The 26,175-nt window shown below is 42.8% G+C and overlaps 1 long non-coding RNA gene across 17 annotated transcripts in view; it reads right to left on the minus strand.

Annotated features, from left to right (window-relative positions):
* The window catches only part of LOC131516102 (uncharacterized), a 71,305-nt gene that overhangs the window by 16,783 nt on the left and 28,347 nt on the right, over positions 1 to 26,175 (minus strand). For 16 of the 17 annotated variants that reach the window (XR_009263876.1, XR_009263886.1, XR_009263883.1 and 13 more), the window contains 2 exons: positions 24,293 to 24,378; positions 4,319 to 4,412 (listed from right to left, as the gene is read on the minus strand). This is a non-coding gene — a long non-coding RNA (uncharacterized LOC131516102). The remainder of the gene's footprint in view (positions 1 to 4,318; positions 4,413 to 24,292; positions 24,379 to 26,175) is intronic. The other variant, XR_009263885.1, reaches the window with a different exon arrangement.

Raw genomic sequence — 26,175 nt, forward strand, 5'->3', positions numbered from 1 at the left:
ATGCATGTAGTTACAAAATCATCCCGTTAACCCCTATGTTTCACAAATGACAAAACTGTGCTCCAAAGAGGTCAGGAAACTTTCACAAGATTTTATAGCTACTAAGACCAGAACCTACCTGTGAGGGCATTAAGAAGTTCAGTCCATCTAGGGGTGCCTGGGTGGCTCCATTGGTTGAGCATCTGACTCTTGATTTTGGCTCAGGTCATGATCTCACCATTCAGGGTTTCTGGGATTGAGCCCCTGCATCAGGCTCTGTGCTGACAGTGTGGAGTCTGCTTGGGATTTTCTGTCTCCCTCCCTCGGTCCCTCCCCGTTCTCCCTCTCCCTCTCTCTCTCTCAAAATAAATAAATAAACAAAAAAAAAGTTCAGGCAATCTACACTCTGAAATAAGCATAAAATTCCAGCACACTCACCTCTCTGAAAAAGATGACCCCATTTCATGGGGCTGTTCTTTCATCACATGAACCCAACCTTCATTCCCTTCTTCTCATCTACCCCCACTAAACTTATACGTTCCATGAAGACAAGGACAGTGCACCTGTCACTTCCCACCTTGTCCCACAGCCGCCTGCATGTTATTGTAACGGGTGCTCATTAAACCATTTGTTGAATTGGATGGAAATGTATTAGCCCATAGCACACTGCCACGGGGCAAGCCAAATTGTTACACTGTCCAACCCAGAATTACGTGCGAGACTTACCTAAACGTTAAGTCTCTCACTGGAACTCTGAGAGTTCTAGTTTTCATATTTTGTTTTATAAATAGTTGTAACCCAAAGATACAAGGTAGCACGTGCCCAACCGGTCCTGTTTTCGCTGTCGACCCATTCCCAGTACGACCTCCTGTCTATCTGAGTGATAACTCGGTCTACAATGAGCAAGACCAAGTAAAAATGAGGTGAAGATGGTCCAGCAACTCCAAGACTGACCCTGAAACTTAAGGAAAAACACACCGCAGGCACCTTGGAGACCACTTTCAGGCCAGAGATGGATTTCCACTAACCTCCATTTAAAAACCTCACCGCCAACCATGCTGAGGTTTGCTCGCGGCTGTTGAGAATATGGTTTGATGCTCCCTCCAGTCCAGGACCGGAGGTGCCCGCAGCGATGGAGAAGTCCTGTGGTCTGTAGGAAGGCTTCTATCAACTGCCGCCAACCTGACACAGGGATTCAGACATACCATTTCCCAGCAGCCCTCTCCCCATCACCCTTGTCTAGTGACGCTCCTTCCACCCACTGTCAAACGGCTCAAGAAAAGTGGAGTAAAAGACATGGAGGGAATCACAAATTGTTCTCTCTGAAGCTCAAGTTTATCGTCTGTGACATAATGACTGTGGGGCACCTGGGTGGCTCAGTTGGTTACGCATCCAACTCTTGATTTCGACGCAGGTCATAATCTCATGGTTTGTGAGTTCGAGCCCAGCGAGGGGCTCTGCGCTGACAGTGTGGGGCCTGCTTGGGATTCTCTCCTTCTCTCCTTGCCCCTCCCTCACTCATGCTCTCTCTCTCTCTCTTTCTCTCAAAAATAACTTAAAAATTTTTTTTAAAAAAAGAAATAAGGATTGTAAGGCTCAGTTGGTTGAGCGTCTAACTCTTGACCACCACATGGTTGTAAGAAAAGTCACAGACAGACATCTTCGGGAATATAAAGACTCCATGATCATAAACTGGCTTTTTTTTTTCTCAAAAGCCTTCCACCAGGTGTCACGGGGCTAACAAAATGAACACCCCCACACAACCCTGCCCTTCGGGGCACTTACAGTCTAGTTTACACATCTAAGCATGGGCAGTTGAAAAAATACGCACGCATAGACGCAACATCGTTCTGCTACCGAATATCTTTGCAAAGGAGTCCAATATAGGCCACGCTGAAGCACAATTGAAATCATCTTTGATTCTGAACACCCTTAGATCATTTCACTGAAATCGGCATATAAAATTTTCCACCTTTAGAAGGGAGGAATAAAGGATATGGAAACCGGGTCCTGTTAAGTTCAATTCTGTAGAACTCAATTTAGAATCAGGCATAACTAAAATGGATCAGAAAGATGGCCCAGATCCCAGCTTGACCGACAGAAGTCATACACTGCAACGCGGTGTAAAGGGTTTGTGTTGACACAAAGTTGGGATTTTTTTTTCTTCCCCCTTATCAAAAAACAGGCATATTTGGCATTTTGCCCAAAGTGCTTAAAGTGGATTATATCTACATCTGACTTCGCGGTAAGTGCAAAGACAAAAATCTCTGAAATTTATAAACAAAAGTTTCTTTCTTCCTTCAGAGTTCAAGGCGAAAAACCAGCCTTCGCGACTCTCAGGCGTAGCACAACTTGGAAGTTACAAGGATGTCAGATATATTTATTATTGCGGTAGCTCGAAATTTCCATCCTGCTACATTTAAACGCTGAGTTGGAGTTTGCAAAAAATAGCATCGGCAGCATTGCCAGCGAGATCCTCTAACCTTAGCACAGAGTAAATATGAAAGGAGAAAAGAAATGTAACCTTTTCAAAGTTCTCTCTATGCAAATATCATGCAGAAGTCACTGATTCCTGAGCACTCTGTCGCTTTGATATCTGAACCAGCCTGCCAAACCATCACGGCAAGCGTCTTATTTTGATCTTTCACAGATTTCTTTAAATTCCCGTTCACTTTCTGTATCTACTAAAAGTAAGTTTCTTTAGCATCTACTACAGTCATAGCCACAAAATCACAAAAGAAGCTTTTTATGAAATGCCTGGGTCTGTTTATCCTTTGAGCCAAAATTGCCACTACACTCAGGCCATCATCCAAAATGATCCATTAAAAATAAAATATACTAACAGTAGCAATGTCTGTGCTGAGACTTGGGGAGGCCACAAACCCCCTGTCTTGTTATCCCATTTATTTGAATGAGTGCATGTCCCATGTTGTTGGGGGTTTGGACTAACAGAGAAAAATTTTGGACAACAGACGTCCATGAAGGCAGGAAAAGCCAGGTACGTGGAGAAGGGTGCGGTTTTCCCAGGGCTGGAAACTCAGTCTGACGCGTGAGAGAGACACTGCAGGAAGAGGCAGGGTCTATTTGGATGAAAGCCACAGGGAGACTCCGGTCCAAACTGCCACTGCCTCCAGGCTGAAGTGATAAAGTGGGACACACAGACAGAAGGACCTCCCCGCCCCACACACACTCCACTCACAGCCACTCTGACGCTCCGTGCTGAGCTGCAGGGGAGAACTGCCGAGCCCAGTGGAGCCCAGATGGAGTGATGGAAGGGACCAGGCAGGCACAAAAGGTCCTGTGGTGTCCAAGAGAGGCTCTCAAGAGCTAATTAAGGGTAATTCCACCTTATGCGTGCCCACAGCTAAGGGAGACCTACAAATATCCAAGTTCCCTTTGAGTTTCTTTATAACGTTCATGTATTTATTTTGGGGGAGAGAGAGAGAGAGAGAGCTTGAATCCCAAGCAGGCTCCATGCTCAGCGAGGAGCTCGACACGAGGCTTGATCCCATGACGGGGAGATCATCCCCTGAGCCACAGTCAAGAGCGTGACGCTTAACCGACTGAGCCACCCAGGCACCCCCGCAGGTTCCCTTTGCGTATGGAATATCCAGCTGACCACATATGACCCACCTGTGAAACATAGGAGTAATATTTGCTAAGTTTATATGTAAAATTTGAGAATCGCTGACGCAACTCTTGGCAGTAAGTTACCTAAAATGGTCATTGACCGTGTGAAGCTGAATGGGGGTAGCCTGTCCCTGTGGCTCCTTTCTCTGGGACAGGCCGTCCACCGACGCTAACATACCGCTTCCGCATATTACCAAAAACTTCTGCAACATTATCTTCGTATAGCTTCTAAGGACGCCTAATTTACAACTAAGCCATTGCTCAAGCATTAGGAGAACCCCGCTCCCTGTCTTTCAAAACGCATCAAGAATTCATAAAACCTAAATATTGTGACTTATCTTCATTTAACGATTGCTGTCCTTAATCATGGGTGTTAATACGGAAGTCTACAATTCGGCATGCGCCTTGTGATGCATAATGAAGGATGCAGAAGTGATTGCTCTCGATAAACTACTCGGAGAATCTGGGTGCGGAAGCAATCAGCAATCGATGGTATAGAATGAAAAAACACTCGTGTTGCGACATCAGAAGTCACCCAGTAACGGGGCAACCCAAACAGAGTAGAAAAAGTCTGAATTCAGTCTTTCTTCCAGCTTCTGGCAGGAGCTCTGAGCAAGAGGAAATAATCGAAATATCCAAGACAGTTTTGCCTTATATGCCTGTTGGTTTGTTCTTGGTTTTTGAGGCAAGAGATCATTAGAATTTGTACCTGTAAACCTGTATGACTTCTTTCCGCAGCATCACCGTCACCTTAGCAGTTAATGAAGAAGCCGTGTCTTCCCTGAACTGGATAAAACAACACCCTGATCCAAAACAAGAACAAACAAACAAACAAAAATAGAATCGTGAGCAAGTTTTGCTCAATTAGTAAATCAAGGCCTTTTCTTATTCTAGAAAGGTGCGTGGGATCAAAAGCGTGGCATTCCCTTCGACCACACAATTAAGGATTTTTGCCCAGTTGTTAATCCAAAAGCATCTTCCTGTGCAAAGAACCGAGCGATCTGACAACGGGTCCGTATTTTAGCATTTTGAAAGCGTGCCTTTGTGAAAAACATGCCACAAAGAAAACATTTAAATGCGTCAAATTCAACAATCTGCTCATGTTGGTAACATGAAACACACAGTCTTTCACGAGGTCCAAACTTTAAGACTATTTTAAATGACCAGTGAGCAAAGAAGTTAACAAAGAGTTGGCTTCAAACTTTCCTGTTTGATAGCAGTGATGTATTAGGGGAAAGAAAAAGCCGTCCTTGTCAAAACACCACTTTGTCTCCCCCGACCAGGTCTTCACAGGTATAACAATTGCAACCGAAGTTTTATTAAGCAGTTAAACTCCAGCCTTGATTCAAGATATTTAGTGCCGGGCCACATTTGTCCTAGAAATGTTTTCTTTCTTTCTTTTTTTTATTTTTTTAAGTTTTTGCCCAAACGAATGCATTTCTCAGCCCCTTGTATTTGATAGTAGACTCAACAGATCTTGCCAAATATCATGGAAAACTTCGAAAAAAATCGCTCTTGTCAACTCGCGAGAAGCCAGAATGTGAAATGGATATTGCGTGGCAGTGGGCTCACTGTATCAAATCTGATGAGACAGTACTTTGTGAATGGTCGCCAAAGCCCCGTATGCGTGTGAAGTATTCACACTTCCATCCCAGCTTCCTTCACCATGATGAAGGTGATGAGGACTGTGGTAATGAGAATATTAACAATGGCTATCATTTACTGAATGGTTCTTTTTTTTGAGAGAGACAGAGGCAAGTGAGAGCGTGAGTGCAAGAGGGACAGAGGAAGAGGGAGAGGGAGAACCTTAAGTGGACGCCACAGCCCGCTCAGAGCCCAAGCCCTACGTGGGGCTCGATCTCACGACTGTGAGATCACGACCTGAGCCGAAATCGAGTCAGACGCTTAGCCAACTGAGCCACCTGGGCACCCGCTGAGTGATTTCATTCTGTGCCAGCCACTATGCTAAGCACTCTACACGAAGTTGTTTGTTTACTACCAACAACTGTCAGTTGATATACAGAATATTATTCTCTCCACTCTACAGAGAAACACGGAGAGCTCAGAGAAGTTAAGCAAATTGCCCAAGGTCACACAGCTCATCGGCCTACGAGCACGAAAGTAGTTCTTGGTGCCCTCATGCCAATCGAAGCGTTGGCAGAGAATTCATGAATTGAGCCACCGTGTGGTGTGCCCCAGGTAACCCAACAGATGTTCATATTACCGTGTAGTCATTGAAGAAAAGGGATACACATACAACTACACCCATCTCCCCCCCACACACACACACAAAGTTGAATTCGCACAGAGTTGTGTTCTTGTCATGCGAAAAACGACGCATATAAGATGTGATTTTGCTATGCAAAGGGTCTCTCTGGCACAGAGCAAGCATCCACTAAACGCTTGCTAAATGAGCACACGCTCCCCGGTGAGGCAGTATTTACCTTACTTTCTCGGCACAGCGCTCAGAAATCCTGGGTGTGCAAATGACAAAAACTCAACCAGCTCAAAGCTGAAGGACGAGCTGATTAGTTGACATAAGTGAAGGGTCTAGAGAACCCGGGGTTCCAGCATGGCTGAGCGCAGGCACTCGGGGAAGATGTCTTGGATTCATCCCACCCTGGAGGCTGCCCAGCTCTGCCCTGTTATCTTCACTGGCTTCCTTCTCAGCCAGGCTCTCTTTGCCAGCAGTTACGGGATTACCTATGGCTGTTCCGAGTAGGAGAGCACTTGCTCCTTTCTGTCACCAGCCGAAGTCCCAGGGAAGCCTTGAGCTGGCTTAGCCTGGATCATACACCCCTTCTCGAACAAATCATCACCTTCAGAGGGATAAGAACCCGACTGGCTAACAGAGAAGGGGGCCAGGGAGGAAGGGAAGAAAAGAGGAGGAAGAAGGGGATGCTGGTCATATCCAGAAGCGTGACACAAGAGAGGCCTCTCCGCCCAGAGGTATCTTGCTGGGTTTTATCTTCAATCTTATCTCAAAAGTTTCACTTCTAAGGCAGGAAGTGGATTACAGATCACCCCTCCTTCCTTTACAGATCACGTTATTTTATGGCTGCCTTATTTGTTATATTTAAAGGTAATGAACACAAAGCTTTGAGGACGGCAAGGCTTACTAAGGGGTGATGCCATTCAGGAGGGAAATTGTTTCTCCCTCTGCTTTATTATATTGGTCATAATTATGATCCGTACCATGGTGACACTTAATTACACTCTTCCAATAAATCCACATTTGTCTTCCAATTCATAAATTAACAAAAGGAGGCTACCCAGGGTGCCCCGTTACACACTTACGACTTTTTTTTTTCAGACCCTAGAGAAACGATGGGAGTTTCCTGTGGTTCTTCCTCACACAGTCACATCCTTCGGCCCCATTGCACACAAAGGTCTCATTGATTAGAACAGGACACTTCTACGCAGGGGCTGAGGGTTGGGGATCCAGGAAATTCTCAACTGGTTTTACAAGAATGAGCACCACACCTTCTTAAAACTCTACGGTGACCGAGCCACAGAAATTGAGTCTGTAATGAGAATTCTGGAAAAATTAGAGAACTGCCTTCGGGCAGTTCAGGGTCTGTGGAGATTGAGAATTCAGAGAAGAGCAAATGAGTATCTCAGGCCCTTCGGCTTCATTCTCCCGTCACGTGTTTCCTAAGCCTTCTGAACCCCACCCTCGGCAGAGAGAGAAAGAGACCCTAATGGAGAGCCTTCCACAGCCAGACAGGTGCCTGTCCTCACTGCCTGAAGCCCCCAAAGCACCACTCTTCTTAAATCCTCTCCCTTCCCGTAACTTTTCCGTCACCTTTTCTTTTTCTTTTAGACCCAGGGGCAGAACATTGAGTAAGTCATACTCTTCAACTCATTATCACTGCACGTTTGTGTATCCCCTTCCCCCTGCCATTTTCCTGTCCCCCATTCCATAAAAGCTAGTATCAGGTTTGACGATATCCTGGAATATGTATGTGTCTTCGTAAGACACGTAGTATTCTCTTGTTCTGTCTGAGTGTGTTTTCAGTTGATACGAATGATGTCCACAGGCTTTGTTTTGTCTTCCTTCCTTCCTTTCTCCCTCCCTTCCCTCTCCCACTCTCTCTTTTCCTTCTTTCTTTCTTTCTCTTTCTTTCTTTTTCTTTCTTTCTTTCTTTCTTTCTTTCTTTCTTTCTTTCTTTCTCTTTCTTTCTGTCCTTCCTTCTTTCTTTCTCTTTCTTTCTTTCTTTCTTTCTTTCTTTCTTTCCTTCCTCCTTCTTTCCTTCTTTCTCTCTTTCCCAGCACAGTCTTTAAGATCCACCTCTATGACTTCACACTGTTCCATGGTGTTGCACGAGAAGCCTCCTTGGCATCCCATTATCTATCCTGCTCCCTGATGAACCCTGAGATTCCATCATCCTCATTACCACAAACAACGCTGTGATGAACCTCTTCATCCAGCCTCCCCACAGGGACCTGATCAGAGCTTCCCCGGGCTCTACACTCAGACGTGGGACACTCAGGTCATGGGGCTAAAGGATGGGTCTCCATCTGGCTCCCCTGTTCTGACTCCTTTGTGGGAAACCTACCAGGGTGACGCCATCAGGTTCATATCATGTAAAGGGGAGAGTCTGAGCCTCCAAGAGGTTACGCGATGTGTGTAACTTCACGTCGCCAGTTAAGTATAGAGTCAGGGTTTAAAGCCAAGTTTCTCTGACTCCCAGGTTAGCACCCTTCCATTGTACTATACTGCCTTCCACAGGAATCTTTTGATTGGATGGCCTAGGCTGGAGGCAACAAGGCCTTCCCTTTGTCCGGCACCCACTCCCTCAAGCTCCCTTCAAGTCAGCAGGGAGTGGCGAGCCCACCCTGCCCCAAGGGACCAGGTTTCCTACGCTTGGCCGGCAGCGATGTGTAATCAGAGGTGAGGGACAGTCCTACTGGCTAGGGACCAGGAGAGCTTAGCCTCCCCGCCCCCCCACGCACGCGCGCGCGCGCGCGCGCGCACACACACACACACACTCTCTTGACGCAAGCAGATTAACAGCTGCCATCTGGCAAGCAGAGTTTCTCCATGCAAACTGCAACACCCCCCCCCGCCGCCCCTGGGTGAATCACTAGTGCTCCCAATACCAGTCAGGCCCAATGAAAACTTTGATGGCTCTATTAATGAAGATGAAAACTCGAGATATGCCAAATACAGATTAAATGGCATCTTGGGTAACATGATTATCTCTGAATTACTAGCTGCCCGGCGAGATAGCCAAGTGACTAATCCCTGGGCAGGCTGGGCCCTTCGGAGGCGGGATCCGCTACGGGCAGCCTCCAGAGTGCCGTGCATTGCATCAGGATGGCACTTCACCAAATGGAACACCAAGAGCGACTTCCTCTGTTGAAGCCGCACTTTTTGAGAGAAGACTTCATTTCTTAAGGTTCTGAGGTTCCAGATTTAGAGTGGTCTCTGACAAGATGCACGGGGAGTGTGTCAGGCAGAAACAAGGAAAACACACGAGAATCCGTCTGATGCCCATGTTTACAGCACTGTTGATAAAAAATGGGCAGAAGGGACAGAGTGGCGATGATAGAGAGGGGTCGCAAAGCCACAAGGCCTTCTCTCCCACTTTCTACTTCTGTCCCCCATGAGCTGTGATCCAGCAAGTTCTACATTAATGTCTTCAATAAGTCAGCTACATTAGCACACGCAATTTCCACGAGGTAGGAGCCTGTCGTTCTCAGGCTTACAAGTGTCAGTGACGTGTCGGAGATCCAACACCTAGTCTGGCCACACCGAAACTCAGTCTAGGGTCTTTTCACGTCCAAGGTTCGTACGGCCTTGCCACGCTTTGACCGCCCCGTTTTAGGGATTTCGAAAGGGCTCCAAGAATTATTCCCAACACAAATGGAACATCGGCGCAAGTAAAGAGGTTATGAAAAATTCATCTTTAAGACACAAGATTGGAGGAGGGCACCTGGCTGGCTCAGTCGGCAGAGCACGCTACTCTTGATCCCAGGGTCATGAGTTCGAGTCCCACGGTGAGGGTAGAGATTACTTTAAAAAGAAAAAAAAAAAGGAGACACAAGATTGGAATTTGCCAAGTAGTTGTGTGTTGGGGGGTGGGGCTGTGTATGAAGATCTGTGAATAATTTGACGAGTAAAATGACTTGCAATTTGACTAGAATTGTGTAAAAAAAAAAAAAGACTTCATCTGGCAGCTAGGGAATGAACTATGAAAGCTCCAGGAATCCCACTTAGCCCCCAAATGTCTCTAGATATTACAGTTTAATTATAAGAGGCCAAGGACGTGAATTGGTGGCATGGCAATATGGGTCTAATTGTGTCTTGTAATAGCTTATCTAAATACATATTGAGAAAGCCCCACACTATCTCCTCTCTCTCTTTTTTAAGTTTATTTATTTATTTATTTATTTCGAGAGCAGGGGAGAGGCAGAAAGACAGGGAGAAAGAGAATCTCAAGCCGACCCCACGTTGTCAGTGCAGAGCCTGATGTGGGGCTTGATCTCATGAACTGAACCAAAATTAAAAGTCAAGAGGCACCCCCTCCTGTCCCTTGAAGTGAGTGTACTTCCATGCACACAAGCTATGAAGCCAACCATCGGCTCTTGAGACTTCTGATACACTCTACCTTTTCAATCAGATGCATAATTATGGTAGGACTGCTGCTGTTTATGTGCATCCCGCTAGAGACTTTAATTTTTGGTTAAGTTCTTAAAATCCCTTTCTGGCAAAACAAATGAGATCACAGTCTCCATTCTCCCGGTTAACAGTGTCATTATCACGCACAGATCCTCAAACAATCAGCTAAATTCCATTGTCGTTCTGAATTTCTTCTCTTTCTTTTGTGATGCGTTCACAAAACTTATTCAGTCTTCTGCCTTCTCAATGGAAAAAAAAATTTTATAGAAACTACCATAAACGATACATAATTGTGAATGGCTCTAAGAAGCCATATGGAAGGATGAATAATCTTCCCTTTTGTTTTCATCTTTCCTAAATACTCTTTCCGCTTTGGGTTTTGTGGTACCTTTTGCACCCAGCTTTGGTCAAAATTGTTGTTGGCCATTTGCCAGTTTGAAATGTCCTACAAAATGAATTGCTTCTTTTGTAAATAAGAACAAACTTTGAAAAATATTGCTTCAAAACACTGTGCTGGAGCTTTGGCTAGGCGGGGGCATTTTCTGTAGGGGCAAAGAGGGTGGCGAGTTTATTGTGTGTTCAGCATGTATAAATCATGATCTAGGTAATATTTTGTGCTTACCTTCGTATCTTCTAGTGGCTGTGGCGTGGGGCATCACAAATATTCTTTCAGGAGAATAATCACCTACTTCCTATGTCAGGATGGCCTTTCACTTTGGATGAAACTTTCAAATGACACCAGCATCAGATGAAAATTGGGACAAATCTTTAACCGCCAATTTCTTGGCTGAGGCTTAACGAGGACACCATGAGTTCCAAGTGAATGAGTTCACCCACTTTTACTGCCTTCCTTTTCTTACTTTTTACTTGAAGAAGTTAATTTATTCCTCTTACAATTTAAATGCCAAGCTCTTCTAATATTATTCTTGCAAGGTAATTTCTGATTTAGCCACTCTTCCCTTCTTCCCAGATCACCCTATGCTTTTCAGAAAAAAAAAAAAAAGAAAAAAAAAATATATATATATGGCACATCACAGACAAATATCAGAGTTGTGAGCTCATTCTTAAACCAAAGTGGTTGTCAAAGTTAACCCAATAATGCACTGTGGGCAATTCATGTAGAGGGCACATTATCATATAAATAATAATGTTTTGTAATTTTCACAAACTTAGAAATGACAATGGAAGCACACTTAAGGGAAGTTTTTAAAGCTCACATTTAGAAGAGATAAGGTTCTCTATTTTTGCCCAGTGAAATACACACACACACACATATATATATACATATAAATACACACACACACACACACACATATACATATACTCACACTATGATGATATGTAAGATTATTAAAATAACTGTCCTTTCAAAATTTTACTTTTGAAAATACAATTACTCTTGAGTCATGTATCTTAATATAATATTCAAAATTATGAGGACGGGACAAAAAAAACTTTACTGAGACAGTGGACTCTGTAAGGCAGAATTGGATCAATGGTAAATGAAAACTGTATCTGTACATTTCCATTCATGATGCGGATTCTTTTTCTTCACTTCTCAAAATTAGCTGAAATAAGATATATTCTTCCCAGATCTCTGGGCAGGACATTGTCACTAGGTGTGAACAAGAGACAACCCATCTCTCCATCCTCGGTCATGTCTCTACTGAGAAGAAAAGACAACATATGCCAAAGATTCGCATATTTAGAAAAGTGCCATTTAAAATCAGTTTGTGTATTGGGGCACCTGGCAGCTCAGTTATGTGTCCGACTTTGGCTCAGGTCATGATCTCACGGTTTGTGGGTTCAAGCCCCGCATCAGGCTCTGTGCTGACAGCTCAGAGCCCGGAGCCCGCCTCAGATTCTGTGTCTCCCTCTCTCTCTAATCCTCCCCCGCTCACACTCGTGTGTGTGTGTGTGTGTGTGTGTGTGTGTGTGTCAAAAATGAATGAACCTCAGAAAAGTCTGGAAAAAATCCGTTTGTGTACAACCTATAGAGAAGAAGTGAATCACTCAATGAATGATATGTAAAACAACATCAAGCTTTTTTGATTTTAAGTGTCTCTCCCACAGAGTTCTTTATATGAAAAAAAATTAAGAAAAAAATCAGCTTATTAAATGTCTAATACAGAAGAGAAAAAACATATTTGGCATCTTGGCGCTCCTTAGACACACTGAAAAGAATAACAAAAGCTACTCAGGACCAATACATATGAAACACATTATGAAATAGTAGAAATACTTCATAGCATAGTTACCAATTCATAGCCAAATACCGGCTCAACAATACTCATTGTTGACGAGAGCCTGTTGAATAAGAGACACGCAGATTCTCCATCTTTCTAGATCATACCTCTATGATCTGAAAGACAACTTTCATCCTGGGAAATACTTCATTCTAAAGACCAAGACCAATACTCCAGCATCTTGGAGTTTAAACAGAGAATTTGGACAGCATAGTTTCAATGGAAATGTGAATGGAGACCAGCATTTACTGATGTCACTACAAATGATATACCATCTTGAAAAATATTAACTAACTCCTAGGCTTCACTGCCGTGTGTGTGTGTGTGTGTGTGTGTGTGTGTGCACATTTTAATACAAGTGTGTTCTTTGAATCAACTCGGCCCAAAACTCCTTCTTTCGCTATGAGTGTATTTTTGTTTTCATATGTGGCACTGAACGAAATCCTGTAGTTGTGAACAACTACATTTGATTAAAATCTGTCAGATTTATCTTTTTAGCAGGAGAAAAGAAATATGTGTTTCCCCAGAAAGGAAATCAATGTGTCTGTATGATAGATGCGGAGAGGAAAGCTGGATACTGTCACTTTAAGTGATGAAGCAGAAAGACAGGGTAGCTGTCTCGTGATCATCATTGGCTGCTGACATAATTGTTGGGAGGCAAAGCCCTGTTGAAATTTTATAATCCTTGTTTATAGGATAGACATACAGCCACTGACCTAATAGCTATCATTCCAACTGGGTACGTTACCGAGTCTCGTGTCTGAGGTGTCCACAGTTTGCTTTGTTTAAATTCTCTTAGCCATATCTTTTAGCCAGAGCTCTGCTCTGTTGCCCTTGTGCACCGTGAGAAAGAGTGATCCTTTCCCCATAGGAAGGCACCAGGTTTTCGGGGCAGACAACCGTAGCGGAGAATCTCCTTTCTCGAGGTAAACAGAAGAAAGAAACCTCAAAATCATCCCCCAGGCAATGCCAGAGACCAATGAAGCCGAGAGCATTCTCAAAGGGGCAATTGGGAGACTGCTTCGTGACAAAAACCCGCCCAGAGATTTCCTCCTTTCTCTTGGGACCCACCAACCTCCCCAGGATCCCAAGTGTCTCCAGATACAGCTGTGCTAGATAGAAAAGAAAAGCTTCAGCCCTGGGATTGTGGGAGTAGAAAATTCTCCATTCAGAGGTGGTACACTTACCACAGGGTAAGAGGACACTTACCCTGTTAAGGCAGCCTAAGCAGACCGGGGTGAGCCAAGATGTCTTTGCAGCGTGAGCCTTAGTGTCCCCATGGCTACAACCAGCAAAGCCATTTTAATGAGTTTCTTGCTTTTTTTAATTTATTTATTTTTGAGAGAGAGAGAGAGACAGAGACAGAGCATGAGCAAGGGAGGGGCAGAGAGAGAGGGAGACACAGAATCCAAAGCGGGCTCCAGGCTCCAAGCCGCCAGCACAGAGCCCGACACGGGGCTCGAACCCACAAACCATGAGATCGTGACCTGAGCCGAAGTCGGATGCTTAACCGACTGAGCCACCCAGGCGCCCCATCCATTTTAATGAGCTTCTAAATAATTGCCAGGATCTATGAACTTACATGTCAGTTAAAATTATCATCTCTTTTGCTTCGTGAATGGCATCTGTCAGTAAAGTATTTCAAGTGTTTTTTTGCAGCCTATTTCAATAATAATGTTCTATGTATAAGCCCTTCTATTAACTAACTTTTTAAAAAAAGACACGTTGTTCTTGTTCCTTTATGAACGAATGTTTCTAGAAGGCATTCCATTGATGTGAGTGTGCATGTATGCACTCTGTTTGCATATTAACCCAGACCTGACTAAACCATTAAAAGACATTGTAGGCAGAGAACCTAGCCAAGGGTTTAGAACATGGTAGGTATTCCTTAAGGGGTCATTCTTTATTTATGATTCCTCTCTTCAACTGGCATCGCTTAAAAATGAAATAAATCAGCACAAATAACTAATACATTTGCCTAAAGCCAAATCACTCCTTCTCTTTCCCCCCAAAGTCCCCCTTCCCTCCCAGCCTCACTCCTACAATCTCCAAACTATTCAAGAATCAAAATTTAAGAATTAGACATTAACAATTCATGGGCCACCATCACATCCATTACAAGTGATTGGAAGTCTTCCCACAATTTATGTAAAATTGGAAGAGTTAAGATACATTCTTATATTCTGGCAATAGACTCTATCTGGTAATGGCGTCATATGCTTTTGACACACTGATGGATTTGATTTGCTAATATTCTGTACATAACTCTTTATATAAATTGGTATTCAAATTCTGTACTGTCCTAAGACTCTGTCTTCAGAAAATTATTTTAGTATCTTTCCTTTTTATGTCGAATAGATTTTATATAACACTGCAATCGATTTTCAAAACTGTAATGCGGGGTGCCTGGGTGGTTCAGTTGGTTAAGTGTCTGGCTCTTGATTTTGGCTCAGGTGATGATCTCATGGTCATGAGATCCCACATGGGGCTCCACACTGAGTGTGGAGCCTGCTTAAGATTCTCTCCCTTCCTCCCCCTCTGCCCTTCCTGCACTTGCACGTTTATTCTCTCTCTCTCTCTCTCTCTCTCTCTCTCTCTGTTTAAAAAAACCAAACCAAAACAAAAACAAATAATGTAATGAATTCACTTGTAAAACCGTCTAGGTGTGGTGCCTTTTTTAGTGATAGATCTTTTTCTTTCCAATCACTTCTACAATAATTGGTCTATTCGTGTGTCTTAAAATAACTACTTTAAGAATTTTTATTTTTACCAGGGCATTTTCCACTGCCTCTAGATTTCCAAATTTATTTCTACAGAATTGTACATAGCATCTACCAGTAAGTTTTCTTATCTCCATCTTTGTGGTTATATTCCTTAATAATGTTGTATTTATCTTGCTTTCTCCTTATCGAGCTTGTCAAGGGTGCATCTAGTTCAACAATCTTTCAAAGAAACTCATTTTGATTTTACGTACCCCTTTTTATGTTTGTTTTCTATTTCATTAGTTTTAGGTTTTATCTTATTAATTCCCTCCTTCTACATTCCTATTTTGTTATGCTACTTTGGATTTGAGTTTTCTAAAATTTACTCTGAATCCTTATTGTGTCAAACAATAAGGGATCCCAATTTTGGGATACAAGTTATTTCCTAAATAAAGTTTGCTTCAATGTCTCATGTAGTAAGTGTATACTCACACTATATTATAAATTTTTAATGTTTATTTTTTTTTGAGGGAGAGAGAGACAGAGCATGAGCAGGGGAGGGGCAGAGAGAGAGGGAGATACGGAATCTGAAGCAAGCTCCAGACTTGAGCTGTCAGCACAGATCCAAATGCAGGGGTCAGACCCAGGAACCACGAGATCATGACCTAAGCCACAGTCAGATACCCAACCGAATGAGCACCCAGGCATCCCACTCATAATATATTATAACTACACTTTTGTAGCTGAACATCACACCTCCACAGTTGCCACCTTTGTATTATAAATTTTATATATATATATAGATATATATATATATCTATATATATATCTCACAAAGGTTAGGACATCTTCCTCTTTAAATAATTCTTTGTGTCCCCAGATTACTCAGTACAGCTTTTTGCCCGTGGTAGAATTAAAATGTTATGGAAAATTTTTTAAGTTGTGGAAAGCAAAAACACTTGCTAGAGCATTTAACTCGGGGAAATCTATGTACGCCTACCATTTACCTTTTAAGGATCAGGTGATGCTGGAAAAATGGACACTCAGTGCAGGTGATTCTGGTGCATTGGATGATGAGAAGATCTAGCATCAGATTTAAGCAAGATAGAGATGGGCTCCAACTCCACCTTACCCGTTTACCGGCTAAGTGATGTACCTTCTCAGAACCTCAATTTATTCCGATATAAAGTAGGTCTTAAAAAAATAGCTCCTTCCGCGGAGGGCTTTTATGAGGATTCAATGAGATAATGCATGAATGTGCCTGGCACATAATAAGAGCTCCATAATTGTGAGTTCCCAGCATTATTGTTATTAATATTATCATTTCAGTCAGGGCAGGGTACTGAGGTGGTAAACAGTTGGGCAGAAGCAAGGTAAGGGGAAGAGGAGCTGGGGAAAGGACAAGAAACAGAGAACCTTAGCTCAGTCTTAACTCAGTGGTCCTGGAACCAACGATTATTTAAGGAATGTTTAAATCGTTTCCCAATAATGGTGACATTTCTACAGGCTGCGTCTGTATATCTTGTTTCCACTTCGCTAAATAACGTTCCACCAATTCTCTCAAAACAGTGCCCTTCCCACCCAATTCACCCCAAAGAGGGCCACAGGGATGGCGTGTGTCAGACGAGGTGAAATGACGCAGCAGTAATGGTACCACCAGCTGACCACTGAGCGCCCGTGATTGGAAAACTTCAGCATTCAGGGCCCTTCTTGTGGAGAAAGGAAGCACCTCTTTTGTTTTTATTTTGTGGGTGAAATGAAGTCAGTGCAGGAGCAGCTGCAACTTATCACTGTCCCACGTGGCCAGAGATCTCTTCGAGGCAGCATGGGCTCCAGCCATATGGCTGGGTCCTAACCCCACTCCTGCCATTGACTGGCTGTGTGGCCTTAGACAAAGTGCTTAACCTCTCTGTGTCTCAGTGAAAGGCGGACTTTCTCTACAAACAATTATGGCACTATTTTAAGCGTTTTACCTATGTTAACCTATTTAATCTTTCCAGCAAGCAGAAGAGCCAGGTCTGATAGGGTGTGGTGAGGAATAAATGGTGAATATATTTAAAGTACTTACAGTCCCTGTTTGGCATAAAAAGTGCTGTGAAAGTACGAGCTGGTATCGTCATCATTAATGTAAATGCTCTACTTTAGCTGTCACCGTCACCACCATTATCATCATCCTCACCACCATTATCACCATCATCATCACCATCACCATTATCACCATCATCATCACCATCACCACCATCACCACCATTATCATCATCATCATCATCATCAACCATCACCATCATCATCACCAGCACCACCATTATCATCACCATCATCATCATCATCAACCATCACCACCATCATCATCACCAGCACCACCATTATCATCACCATCATCATCATCATCAACCATCACCACCATCATCATCACCAGCACCACCATTATCATCACCATCATCATCATCACCACGACACTACCATCACCATCAACATCATCATCATCATCACCATCATCATCACCACCATCATCACCATCATCACCACCATCATCACCACCATTCTACCATCATCATCAACCGTCACCACCATCACCACCATCATCATCACCACCATTATCATCACCATCATCATCACCACCACCACCATCATCATCATCATCACTATCATTGGGTTCAGTTACAGTATTGCACTCGGAGACGATACCAAATCCTCTCCCCATTTCTCAGGCACACAGAATCATTTTAGCATCTCCTTCACACTCTTATCCTCTCCTCCTCCCCATCTTCCATTTACCCTCCTCTTGTTCTGGGACCCTACTTCTTCCCACCAACTTAAAAGAATGCCAACTCTTGCCAAGTATAATGCTAGGTGTTACCACCTACATACAGCCTGGACTCAAGGAGTCATGACCAGCCCAGTCAGAAAGCTGAGATTCAAACACCTGTCCATTGGTCTCCAAAGTCTACTCCTTGTCCTATTATAACCACATCACTGTAAAATATCCACCCCGTTTTCTAAACATTTTTTTCAAGTTTTTATGTATTTTAAGTAATCTCTACACTTAACGTAGGGTTTGAACTCATGACCTCAAGATCAAGATTCACATGTTCTTCTCACTGAGCCAGCCAGGTGCCCCCAAACATTTTTTTACCTATCATTTTCAAACACTGAACTGGTTTGTTCACAAGGCATATCATCCAAGTTTTTAAAATAAAGACTCATGCTGGGGCGCCTGGGTGGCTCAATAGGTTAAGCATCTGACTTCAGCTCAGGTCATGATCTCACGGTTCACGGGTTCGAGCCCAACATCAGGCTCTGTGCTGACAGCTCAGATCCTGGAGCCTGCTTCAGACCCTGTGTCTCCCTCTCTCTCTGCCTGTATACATGCTCTGTCTCTCTGTCTCTCTCTCAAAAATGAACAAACATTAAAAACTTAAAATAAAGACTCATGTTAACTTGATGTACTCATATCTTATTCTCAGTCTTCTATAGGTCCCAAATTTTTTAAAAAAGATACATGAACTGATTTGTAGCACACAATATGCCTTCTCAACAAACAGTAGTTTCTTAGTCAAGTACATCAACCTCTTGAGATGATTATGCCAATCAAGATGTCTTACTACATACATTTTAGAGCAATATGTTGACAGGGAGAAAAGTTAGAAATGACCTGAATGTTGCGGCACCTGGGTGGCTCAGTCAGCTAAGTGTCCAACTCTTGGTTTTGGCTCAGGTCATGATCTCACGGTTCGTGAGTTCGAGCCTCACATCAGGCTCCATACTGACTGTGCAGAGCCTGCTTGGGATTCTCTCTCTCCCTCTTTTTCTGTCTCACCCCTGTTCACTCTCTCTGTCTCTCTCTCAACAATTAATAAACCTAAAAAATAATTTTAAACAGGAAATGACCGGAATGTTTAATAAAAGTGAATTGTTAAATACACATTAGTAAATCCAGAAAATGGAATCGTTTGAAGCCATAAAATAATACCAAATAAATAGATCTGTGTATGTGGAACAGGATACGATTTTATGTACTGAAAGGATATATACGAATGGGATCACAACAGCTGATTTGTTGTTTTTTTTAACGTTTATTTATTTTTGAAGGAGAGAGAGACAGAGCATGGGCGGGGAAGGGGCAGAGAGAGAGGGAGACACAGAATCTGAAGCAGGCTCCAGGCTCCGAGCTGTCAGCACAGAGCCCAACGCGGGGCTGGAACTCACAAACCGCGAGCTCATGACCTGAGCCAAAGTTGGATGCTCAACCGACTGAGCCACCCAGGCGTCCCCACAACAGCCTATTTGTAATGGAAAGGAAAACTCATTTTAAGGATGTTCTTAGTTTTGCTCTTTACATATTCTAAGTTTTCTCTGTAACAAGTATACGTGGCTTTCCTACTATCAAAAACAATAGAAGAACCTAGATTCTGGTGGAAAACACAGCTGCACCTATCTCAACCAGCTCAAACTGTCCCCACTTAAGCTTTTAATCTTCTGTCTCATCAGGCTGTGCGTTTGTCTGATAGATGGCCGAGTTGCCTCTAGCCTGTCACTGTTATTTGTTTTGAACTCTACACATCTGGGTGGCAAAGTCGGTGGCTGTTTAATATTGGGGGGGGGGGGTTAGTGTTTGAATACATAGAAAAAATACATTAAAATTCTTCAGATCATCAGCATGGAATTAAGAACAACTAGTCCTACCCATTAAAGGCAAAATCAGCCGCATAAGCTCAGTGCAAGAAGAGGAACAAAGATTGACCCACATCACGCTCCTGGGTCCCCTTCCAGGGGCATCTGACACAGCAAAGGACACCGAGTGCCCTTAGCAGTGTTGGAAACAATCACACATGCAGGTTCCTTACCCACCTGCTGCATTTTCTTCCTGGTATAACCGGAATTCTCCTATGCAAACTGCAAACTGCCCCTATGCTTCAATATAGTTAACTGTGCTCATTAACGGGTTTTAAAGTTCTCATTTTCCTTACCATTCCAAACGTGCACTTTATATAGCAATGAAAATGAACACGTGTTCAGGAAATAGTAAAGATCCGCATTCAGATTTTTTATTGAATTTATATTTTATATGTATATTTTCTGATTAAAAATCAGAAGGATGGGGCGCCTGGCTGGCTCAGCCAGTCGAGCGTCTGACTCCCGATTTGGGCCCAGGTCACCATCCCAGCCAGGGTCGTGGGACTGAGCCCTGCGTCGAGCTCCACGCTGAGCGTGGAACCTGCTTAAGATTCACTCTCTCTCTCTGTCTGCCCTCTCCCTCATTTGTCATCTTTCTCTCACTTTCTAATATATATAAAAAAAATCAGGATAGTTGGTATTTTGTTGACTTTTATAGGAGAGAAAGAGAGGGGTTGTGGCTGCTCAAAACCAAAAATGTATCTGAAAAACCAAACTTTCAGTTCAACATCCAGATACTCTATCTTCCTCACGTCAAAAACATAAAGAATTGGGTTTGGGGGATTTTTTTTTTAATTTTTATTTAGCCAATTGGCATTGTGTAGAATGCCATCGCGGAACTGAAAAACTCTCCTGTATTTCAAAAGCCGGAATAAAATGCATTGATTTTTTTTTCTTGTATCTTTCTCAGAGCTTTTTGGAAAACCTGAAGAGCGTAGGTTAAAAGTATTAAGAGCCACGTATTTGTATATAAGAGCTGTAAGATGGACATAGCTGAATATTAAGAAGTACTCAAGAGCCAAAGACACTGGAGAAAAATTAGCCTGGAAAAGAGAAGGCTGGGAGTGATTTAACAATCAGTTTCAAATAAATAACAGGATGGGAGAAAGAAGAGAGTAACCGTCTTCTGCCAGTCCCACTTAAAGACAAATATGAGAATTGGCTTTCAACCCTGTTATGTGTTAGACCAGACATAGCTCAAGGCTGGGCACATGATGAATATCCTTCAATACCTTCTATTCAATACATCTCCCATATGCAGGCCCATGTGACCTTGTGAGACAGGGAGACAGATCTGTGCTATGCCACCTACCATAGAGGCGAATCCAGAATATTCCAATAGGAGCCACTAGTAACCGAGGCAAGCTTCAAGAAAGGGCAGCTGTGTGGAAGAGAAAGGCATCAACTGTCTGAGTTGAGTTTGATGGGTGAAGACACAAGGATTCCAGGGAGAGGGAGCTATATGTTCAAAGGTAGTAACGTCCCATCATGTGGTCAGGGGACACGCTTCCATGTGACTACAGAGCAGGATATGTGGCAAGAAGTGGCCCTGGAGAATCTGGCCCGGCCCACATTTGCAAGAGTCGTCCTTTGGCCATGTTAAAAAGTTTGGGTTTTGTCTCCAAGGCAATTGTAGTACTCTTGCAGCAAGGGCCTTTTAGGATAAACTTTTTTTAAAGGTTATTTATCTTTGAAAGAGAGAGAGAGAGAGAGAGAGAGAGAGTAGGGGAGGGGCAGAGAGAGAAGGAGTCACAGAATCCGAAGCAGGCTCCAGGCTCTGAGCTTTAGGCACAAAGCACGTCATGGGGCTCGAACTCACGCACTGCAAGATCATTCCCTGAGCCAAAGTCGGCGCTTTACTGACTGAGCCACCCAGGCATCCCAGGAAGGACCTTTTACAAGGAAATGCCAGAATGATGTTAGCATTTTATGTTAACAATACCATTCTGGCAACAGTATGAAAACTGGATTGGTAAGAAAGCATTACTGGAGGCTGGTGCAATATTCCAGACAAATATACACATACATATGTATATGTATGAATGAAGATGGGGTGGGGTGCCTGGGTGGCTCCGTCAGTTAAGCGTCCGACTCGATACCAGCCCAGTTCATGATCTCTTGGCCCGGCCCGTTGAGTTCCAGCCCTGCATCAGGCTCTACACTGACAGCACGGAGACTGCTTGGGATCCTCACCTCCCTCTCTCTCTGCCCCTCCCCTGCTTGTTTTCTCTCTGTCTCAAAGTAAATAAATATTTTTTTTTTTAAAATATTTTAAAGAACCTAATTAAGGGTGTTACCATGAGGGATGGAAAAAAGGAAGCAGAGTCAAACAGTGGTAGGTCGTTAGCACGGACAGAGCTTGTGGGTTGCTCTGGTGAAGAGGAAAGATGAAGAGAAGAGCCTAGGATCATCCTGGGTTTTTGCCTGGAACAACTGGGTGGCACATTTTCCCAAACTGGGGCATACGGGAGGAGAAACAGATTTTTAGAAGGGAGGTAATTAGAGGAGATGGCACATTTAGGTTTCTAGCATGGCGTTCGTGGTGTCTATAAGATGTCTAGGGAAAAAGTTGCACTTACTAGAATGTAAGATCCATGAGGCAGGGACCTTGTTGGTTTAGTTCAACCCATCAAACAACGTGGCTTTCAGCATAATCATTGCTTACTTAGCACAGCACGTGGCAGATGATAAATGCTCAGTAAATGCCAGCTGAATAGGTGCTCTTGGATGAACTTGTGGGTCTGGATCTCAGGACAGCCTTCTAGGCAATTATTCAACGCTCTTTGGTGTCCTTGCATAGAGAATTCTAGAACTTCCTTTGATGTTCACCAAGACCATTTTACACCTTGAAATATTGTGATTCTGGTCCGCTCCCAAAGGACTGAATTACAAAAATGCTGCTAAGGTTCCTAGCGGCCCTATTCCTCTTTGTTTACAAATATAAGCAAGGTGGTTTTTAACTGACGGAAGAGGACAAATTGCGAAATAAATTTTGGAAGTGGTCAGATTGAGCGAAATCAGTGGTAAAGTCACAGCATTGGAGTGAGCCTCTGGTATTTTTTTTTTTTTTAATCAGACATATGGCTTTCAAGTTCCTATTGAAAAGGCCAGGACAACCAAGGAGAATTGTTGAGGATGGCTGTGATCCACATATACTGACTCTAAAGGAGATTCTTGCATGAGAATAAGTAGCAAGGAGAAGTGCGTAGCTCCAGCAGAAATCTGGAAAAGACTTTAAGAAAGAAGAAAGCAAATCCCCCTAGTAAATGGCTCTGTTTCTTGGAGGAGTTGGAACAAATCTTCCTTGCCAGAGAAGCTTGAATTACCTGCCTATCCCTTTAAGCATTTTCACGTACAAATCAAACACAGATGGCCCATTACGTTTATGACCTCTTGTCAATTACTCTAGATGGAGCATGCATTAATTATTGAAATATTTTCATAGTATACAAGTTTTTAGTGGTTCCATTGCCTCAGATAATTTCAACTTTCTGATTAGAAGCCGGTATAAACTATTTTATTTATGAAAATTAATCTCTTGAATGTAGTAAAAGCTACAAATACAGTAGTAGATTTTTTTTTTCCACTTAACAAAGCCAAACTAAAAATCCTGGCCTCTATCCTTGGAAGTCGGCGTTATGTTAGCAGGGTATACAATCCATAAACTCTGCCAAAATCTATTACAATTGTAGTAAATTTTGATTACTGGAGTTGTTTGTTATTTATGTCTAGAAGATAAAGATAATATTGGGAATAGCCCTCTTCTATTCGATGTATAAATTACATCCATAAAATACCTTGTTTTGTAAACAGTAAAATAAAAAAAAAAGAAGCCTAAACTTGGTTGAAGCTTCAAATATTTGCATCTACTTTCTTTGAATCAATAAACATTTTGGAGGATGTGAAAGTCCACGGAATGTTTAGACTTTTAACTATGCCACTAGTGTTGGTCGGGCACGGTAAACAAAATACTGGGGCCATTTGACTGTTAGAGAACAATAAGAATATTCCGACGAAGCATCACTTTGAGAGAATGTGAAGAAAGTTGAGAAGGGAACTCAGAAAAAGGCTTACGTATTTTCCGTCACTCTGGAAGGAAGCTAGTCATTCAGTAAACATCCAACACCTACTATGTGCAGAGAACCTCTCTGGGCACTTGGAGTACACTGGGGAACAAAACAAATATTTCTGCTCCTATCAGTATAGATTCTAATAGAATTGATTGCCTCCTTTAATCCTCTCTGTACAGAGAAGAAAGCAGAAGCCCAGAGAGGCAAGCTAACTCACCTAACATCACCCAGCAAGAAGGCCCAGAGAGGTAGGCTAACTTATGTACCATCACCCAGCAAGAAAGTTAGAATAAGAGCCCAGGCCATTGGAGCCCATCTTCTTAACCCATCCTATCTTTCAGGCCTTTACCGTTTCCAACTGACCTTTTTCTGGGTCCTTGAGAAGTTAATCCTTGCATGTAATTAGCTGGACTCTCTTCAGTAGATGTCTTCAGCTAGAGAGACTCACCCTAAAAAAAAAAAAAGAAACTTTTTTTTTAATTTAAAAAATTAGTTGTCCGTGTTTCTTCTCTCTGAAATCCACTGATGTTTAGGCAAAGAATGTTATAAATGAGATACTATCACAGGAATGCTGATTTCACAGACCAGTGGGAGAAGGTGGCCCTAGAGGCAACAAAGTTAACACATAATCATTGACTTCTTTTTCTGGCCAAAGCCAAAGAGGGATTGAAAACGGGAACTCTAGGGATGAGCACTGGGTGTTGTACGGAAACCAATTTGACAGTAAATTTCATATATTAAAAAATAAATAAAAAAAATAAAAAAATAAATAAAAAAATAAAAAAAAACGGGAACTCTAGGTCAAGCACAAATGGAGGGTGCCATTGGCACTGTGCTGTCACAATGGGCTTACGCAACATGAAAGAGAGCGATCTCTACATACCATGGTGGCAACTTGGGCCAAAAAATATGGTCCCCAGCTAGAATCTTGCATAGGGGGAATCTAGCCTATGTGTCAGGTGAAAACGGTGCTTATCTATTGGATTCCTCTTGTAGGCATTCACCAAAAAACACAGCCAATGGAGAGAAGTCACGGAAATATTAATGATATTAATTAAATGCTGCTCAATTAATTTGGCGTGTTAATTTTGCCAATTAAAAAAATATATTATATTTTCCGACCATGAATACTAAAAAAAAAAAAACACAGTTTTTTAGCACTTCATACTGTCTACAACCTTCTCGCTATTGGTGACACAAAGTCACTTGTGCCTGAGGTCACATCAGATCTGACAGAGAACAGCCTACAACCCAAGATTCCTGATTTGTAACATCAAGCTCTGGATACTCTTTCGGGCTTCTTCTGATTTGGTCCTCGTCAAAATAGATAGAGAAAGTATTATCATGGCCATTGGCCACATGAGCCCCTGAAGCTCAGGGACACAGCACAAGTCAATGCCCAACTCTGTTCAGAGAGAAGTAACGGCATACAAAGTCCATTAAGGGTCGGCAAGAAGGAGGGCATGTATAGGAGAAGCTGAATCGCTCAAAACTGAAAGATGAATTATGCAGTAATAAAAGTACGTACAAGATAAAGAAGTTGTACAGAGGTAGACGTAATTCATTTCATCAAAGACTGAGTAACAGTCTAACCAGTTAGAAATATACCTAAGTGGCTGTAATCAAAACTATAACGATATTGTAACTTGCTAGGCAGTGTCGAAAGCTGTTGTTTCTTAGGAGAGAACATCATAATTGAAAAACTGCAGTCTCGTGCTTAATGAATTAGCACCTTTGGACCTACAGCATAGGAATCTGGTTTTTAACAAGCCATATTTGGGGCCCACGGTCTAGAGAGCATTGCTACTCAGAGTATGGTCTCTGGGCCAGCAGCCTTTTAGGAATGAAAAATCTTGGGCACTCTGATTCAGAATATGCATCTTACCAAAATCCTTAAGCGACTTCCTCCACACATTACAGGTTTTTTTTAAGTCGATTTATTTATTTTAAGAGAGAGAGAGAGACAGAAGGGGAGGGAGACAGAAAATCCAAAGTGGGCTGTCTGTTGTCAACACAGCCCGATGCGGGGCTCGAACTCATGAACTTCGAGGTCATGACCTGAGCCGAAGTCAGACGCTTAACTAACTGAGCCACCCAGGTGCCCCTACACATCACAGTTTGAAGAGTACTGGTCTATAACATCCCTCGCCTGCTATGTATTCACCTTATCAGAAAAAAATAAGTCAGCTTGACATAGAGTGTTCTCAGTGAACCCATGTGGGACCCACATGATCTCTGCTTCTATC

Source organism: Neofelis nebulosa, chromosome 7 (genome assembly GCF_028018385.1).
Source record: "Neofelis nebulosa isolate mNeoNeb1 chromosome 7, mNeoNeb1.pri, whole genome shotgun sequence".
NCBI classification, from domain to species: Eukaryota; Metazoa; Chordata; class Mammalia; order Carnivora; family Felidae; genus Neofelis; species Neofelis nebulosa.